The 6,000-nt window shown below is 41.2% G+C and overlaps 1 long non-coding RNA gene across 1 annotated transcript in view; it reads left to right on the top strand.

Moving 5' to 3' along the window:
- The first annotated feature begins 298 nt into the window (after positions 1 to 298).
- Positions 299 to 6,000, top strand: part of LOC121197146 — a 208,200-nt gene continuing 202,498 nt past the window's right edge. The window contains exon 1 of the long non-coding RNA XR_005896226.1: positions 299 to 322. This is a non-coding gene — a long non-coding RNA (uncharacterized LOC121197146). The remainder of the gene's footprint in view (positions 323 to 6,000) is intronic.

The raw sequence follows: 6,000 nt of genomic DNA, 5'->3' as shown, positions 1-6,000 counted from the left end.
CCATGAAAACAAAATAACTCAACAACCAGTGAGTGAATCAAATGACATACAATGAAACATACACAAAATTGTGTTTACTCAGGTTCCATTTTTCCCAGGTGGCCTTGAAAAGGGGTGAGGTGAACTGAGTTCACTGGTCCAATAGGAGAAAGTCACCCCATCAGAGAAGATTGCTCTGGGTGATTGTTTGCAATGTGGCGTCATCTCTGGCTTTTCTCAGAAGGCACACAACAGTTTGTGTTGGAGAGGACATGCTAAGGACTTAAGGCAAGGCAAGGTTTATTTATAGCACCATTTGTCCAATATATGTCCCTTGTTATGTGTTGGATCTGTTACATGCTGCAAAAGTCCAAAGTTATCCAGGATGTTGAAAAGTTCTATAGCACATCCATCTTCCATCATATAATAGACAGTTGAGGACTTCATACATGGAGCATACATTACGGGGGCAGCTGTAGAGTGATACATTTTGTCCTCTAAGATGTGTTTTGAAGAAGTGTTTGCAGTCATTTGTTTAAGAGGATGTCTCCGTTGCCCATTACAAACTGGTACAGGTGTTGGACGTCCAGGGAGATCCATTTCTCCCCTCCCCTCTGACTGATAAATGTGTGGTGTTTTTAGTCAGACTGTTGGAAGTCATTGTTGATGTCTTGAGGAGTTCTGGGTAAACTAAATGCCACATAAAGACAAACAGCCCTCAAATTCACAGCTACAGACGCTCTGGAGCCTCTAATACACGTCTACTCTGTGAATACATGCAGCACATCAGTAATCAGATTTCTTCCCTTGTCTTGCTGCCAGTTTCTCTCTGTCTTCATCTGTCAACAACAATCCACTGTGGCCCAAAGACTCTTGACAAGGCGTGTCAAACTAAAGACAAGATCAATTAATACTCTCTATATTATACTCAGGTGGAGTAGGTAGACCACCAACATGAGTCAGACCAAGTGTCTTTAATTCCCTACCCCAGTTACAGCAGCTCGGCTTCTTGTTTTCATGATGTTTAACAAAGTAGATTACTGCCAGAAGCCCATGGTAACAGTGGTGGATGTAAAGAATTAGATTTTTGAAGCTGATTTTCTTATCTGACTCGCTGTAAGATGGCAGACAAGCAAATTTACCAAAACAATTGTTCCTTTGAAACCAACAACAAAACAGTAGGTTTCTCTAACTATAACATCACTTTTGGCCCATCTTATCTCAAACAACTCTACGGTCTTCTACTAACTACAACAGCCAACATTTCCACAGGACACCCTGCCACGCTGCCTTTTATAACATCACTGTGACAATTGTTTTGTCTAAAGGCCCACAAAGTGCTGGTTTCATCCAGACGCTCCGGGTGGAAGGAGTAAGGAACATACAAGAACTTGAGAGGGGGTTGTTTGGCTAAGGTTACCCAAGTTGCTCTTGGAGAGGGATCAAACCTTGAAGAGGCCCTTCATCATCATCCTTCATCTCCGTTGCTCTTGTTATGCTTAGGCTTTTAGATAAACTCCTACTCTGGAGGGCAAGCACAGCACCGGGGCCAAGGGCTTTCCTTTTTAACTATTACACTGGAAGAAACAAAACTTCTCATGAAGTTAGAGGAGGTTCTGCGTGGGTGAGTTGTGGGGAAGATAAAGCTTGTCATCATGCATTCCCTCACCCGCTCGCATGAAACAAACATGTCTGTCCTCGGGGATTCACAGCCTGTGGAGGAAACACATTCCTCATTTTTTTTGCTCCTGCATTAATCCAATTACCAAACACCTGCAGACATGCAATAACAGTTCCTGTGCCAAGATACCACCTCCTTCCCCACCGTCCCAACTACCTCTCACTTAAAAAAACAGTTATCCAGGATTGTGTTGCACCAGCTTTTTGGGAATCTATCACTAGGTTTGTGCGTAAAGGTCTTAGTAACTACCTCTGAAAACTCTTTCAACTTAGCTGAAAGTATTTTATTTATATATGCATACATGACAAAAGTAAAAAATAATTCACCTGCCTTGTGGGAGTAGAATACAGAGCGTAATTTTCACATTCACAATGCAGACTCAAAGAAAAGGGCATACAGGAAGTATACGGTAGTGTACTGTATAGTAAATGCTCCATGAGGCTGACTGGAGTCGTGTTACACACCTGCCAAAGCCTTAAGCTGAAAACACAACATCCAAATGTTTAGAGGTATTTGAGAAGACTTAGGCTTAACTTCAGGTACAAATCCTGTCATCCAGCTCAAATCTGGGTGCTCAGTCACTCTGATCCATTTCTCTCCTCCTCGGTTTCCTTTCATGCTCTGAGTCGGTGCTGCCTTGTGTTTGCTATAGGACATGAAAAGAGTTCAACACATTTTGCCAACTCCCAGTCGTAGGAAACCGTGGACAGAGCGAATAGTTTAGGTTTGGCCCAGTGGGGATGGAACTGAGGGAGGGGGCTGATACTGTATACTGTAGATCAAAGTCTTATGATGAAGATATTCACATACCACACCAAATGGGCTGTTTGCTTAAGCCACAAGTCCTATTAACAACATGGTGACTTGAAAAGTCCAGGAACACACTAGTGAATGTATAAAAGCAGTGGAAAAATCTGCTGTCTTCATACATCGCTCCAAATCATCAGTGTGTAATTTTCAGTGCCTTCCAGGAGTTATTTTATCATGATGTGTGGTCATTTATCTTTTTGGTGTATCTACATTCCCCCCAACCTACCAAGACTATTTCTGCCTCGGTTATGGATTTCTTTCCTTTCCCAGAAACACAGTAGAAACCTGCAGAAAACTCCCATGGGCTCGCTGCCAGTTAGGTTTTATAATATATAATGTCAGTAACAGAGAGAAGGTGAAAATATCCAAGAAAAATAGGGAGCGGTGTCCCTCACTGTGCTGTGGTCTATGGAGGATCCTGCCGGCACACATACTGGTATCTTTGCCACTTCCAGTATGGATGACCCCCAGTATGATTGTTGAATGCACTGGAAAAATGATGGATCTAGAAAAAAAAGGGGTAATTGAGAAGGCACAGGAAAAGTACAATCTGAGCTGGATATCCTCCACAATGGACAGCAGAGGCCCTGTTGATGCTGCACTCGGTTGACATGCTCACATGTGCAGTCACACAATTGTCTGCAAAATAATAACGTTCAAGCTCAAATTATAATCTCTGCATACGTGAAGCCACAAGGGTTCCCATGATCCAAATTTTGTAATCCACCCATGTCCACAAAGCTTAAGACCACGTGTGCTGATGCACACGTGCTTACACAGACACCCAGTGTAGTATAAACACAACTGTGTTCCCATCATCTGTCCTTGTCCACGTCCATTTTAGGGTGTATAAAGGCCTTTTGTCTGCACTGGGTCGGCTGCAAATATTCTCACTGACCCTCAAGCTCCCAGGGAAATTATAAAATTGACATTACGCAAACCTTCATGTCTATGCAGACATGAGCTGCCGTGTTCTGTGATGGACCTTTTCTTACATCCCTCAAAGCCAAAGTTACTAAGGCTTTTGACCTCTATCGTGTCATGGATGGACCTGTGTCTTGGATTAAACACCTACTTTGCTTCTATACTTGTAACCTTTAGGATTTTAGTCACAGATGAATTTGGTGACTTTGTTGGTAACGGCAAGTGGGTGTTGATAACAGATGTCTGACTGTTGTTTGAAATGACAGATTTCTGCATAGGCCCAAAGCTGAGACCATAACCAGACCTGAAGCTGTGTCTTTAAGAACAAACCCAACTGGTATATTTGAGACACAAGCTATATTTTGGCTTCACTTCATCCATTACGCACTGTTAGTTGAACAGGCTAATGCAACGCATTAATGCAACCTCTTCCCACTGGGCTTTGTGGATCTTACGAGCCAAAAATGTCTTAATGAATTACACTCGACCCAACCGAAGCCCCAAGCCTTACGCAACAAAAATGGCCCTCAGTTCTGCAACCTGACCCAAACCCAATGGGTCCTGACAAAGTGCCGAGTTTTGGATTGGGTGGCAGAACTCTAGTATTCACCACCGGGGGAGCAAACGTTGAGCAGCTGCTCTGTGATCTCTGTAATCCATGGGATATAAACAGAAAACCATCAAATGCAGTAAAGTGAGAACACTGGATAATGTTAAATATGCGCACAAAAACACAAAAATTTCATAGACTATTTATAGTTTCTGTCTTATGTTTTTTGTCATCTTACTTGTACAGAGTGTAAATTTATCTGAGTCTTAATACAAAGGTCTTTTTAAAAATGGGGAAACACTTTAAGTGGTTGTTATCTAGCCCTACCTCACTGATATAAATGAGATGGACAAAATAATAGAAACACCTGTCGGGTATAACACATTACAATTCAGCATACTGAAAAAATGAAAACACACATAATGCTGAATTTAAAGGATAAAAATAAATCATAATCTTAGGTTTTTTTGTGCGACCGTGGTGCGGGCCATAGATCACAGGTTTTATCTAGTCACAGCTTCTGTTTTCACCCTCCAAACTCAACCAGTTCAAGCCAGGGTTTAATGTCATCAATCCATCCGTTTGTTTCTATCCTTAAGTCACTGTGTAATTATACATGTACAGAACCAAAGCAGAAGAAATGTTCTAGTTTGTTCCATGAGTGTGTATGTGTACTTATGTGTATATGGCATTGGAATTGTTCATTCATTTGAAAGATGGCTGTAATTATAGAAGAGCTCTGCAGCAACTTGATCCTTGACTTCTTTGTTGTTCATTTACGAGCAGGTTTCAACTCTCTGTGATTTTCAGTTTTTTTTTTTTTGTTTTTTTTTTTTAAAGGAGAGCCATCACTCTCTGTTGTATCCACATATCAACATGACAATGAGCCGTTCAGCTGCAGGAGAAGGGAATGTGCTAGCGTAGGACTCGGCAGCCAAACTCCCAACACCAAGAGCTTCAGATGAAAAGAAGAAAATGATCTGTCAGACCTCGGTGCACTCACTAAAGAAGCTATTTGACATGGGCCTCATGGGCCTGACTGCTGTTGTGTTTGGCTGAGCAGGCTTTGGAGCTGCAGGGCAGCAGAAGCCACCTGTGGCTGCTGTGCAAGAACTGTTTGGATGGCAGGACAAGACATGGCCAACCCACACATAAGAGCATATATCAGAACAGAGCAAGGTGTAAGAAAAGATGGAAGGAATTTATGATAAAAGGGAATGAAAGAGAGCTGAAAGCCCATCATACATTCAAGAGCTGTAGCTGACAGATTGTTTTGGGTTGAACTCCTGCATTTATGACTGGTAATGGCTTGATGAAGATAGTTCTGTCCAACGGGAAAGTTGTTAAATATAACAATTTAAATCAGCTTAAATTAAAAATAGATGATATGGAACCATGCACAGTAGTTTTAGTTTTATATGCTGAGGTCTGGATCATATCCAAAGTCACTATTCAGTCCTGTAAGCATCACAAAATATAAAGGCATCTGGGTTTCGTAATTCAGGCAAACACAAAAAAAATATAAATGTATTGTGTAAAGTAACATTATCACAGACAAATTTAACTGATAAAGTTATAAAGTGTGACCAAAGTTTAGAAATCAAGCAAGGACGGGTCATCTGCAACTATCAACTTGTGTAGAGTGGGTTATTCTGGAGTTCATGACCAAAACGGATGACAATTCATTCACATTCCATCAGACACTTTTAGGTGGACAGTCTCTCATTTCCTCTCACTTATCCTTTTTACTAGGGGTCAGTGTCACCAAATAGCCTTGGCTTTTTCAAGGGTCGCTCCATCTGGTATAAAGAGTAATTTATACAAACAGCCTTGACCTGCTGCAGAAAATGCATACAGACACACTTGCTCTAGAAAATTAAAAAGAAAAAAGCAGAGTTACAGAGCAGTTTAATTCCAAAATTGTTAGAAACATGGATGTTTGTGGATATAATTTAAAGAAAGAAACATGCCAAATGTGCCCGTTTATTTGCTCTGTCTTAAATCATTACAGGGATGCCTGACAATACACAAGCCCTCTTTTTTTTTTTTTTTTTTT

This window comes from Toxotes jaculatrix, chromosome 17 (assembly GCF_017976425.1).
Source record: "Toxotes jaculatrix isolate fToxJac2 chromosome 17, fToxJac2.pri, whole genome shotgun sequence".
Classification (NCBI taxonomy): Eukaryota; Metazoa; Chordata; class Actinopteri; family Toxotidae; genus Toxotes; species Toxotes jaculatrix.
This window is presented reverse-complemented; position numbering and strand designations above follow the sequence as displayed.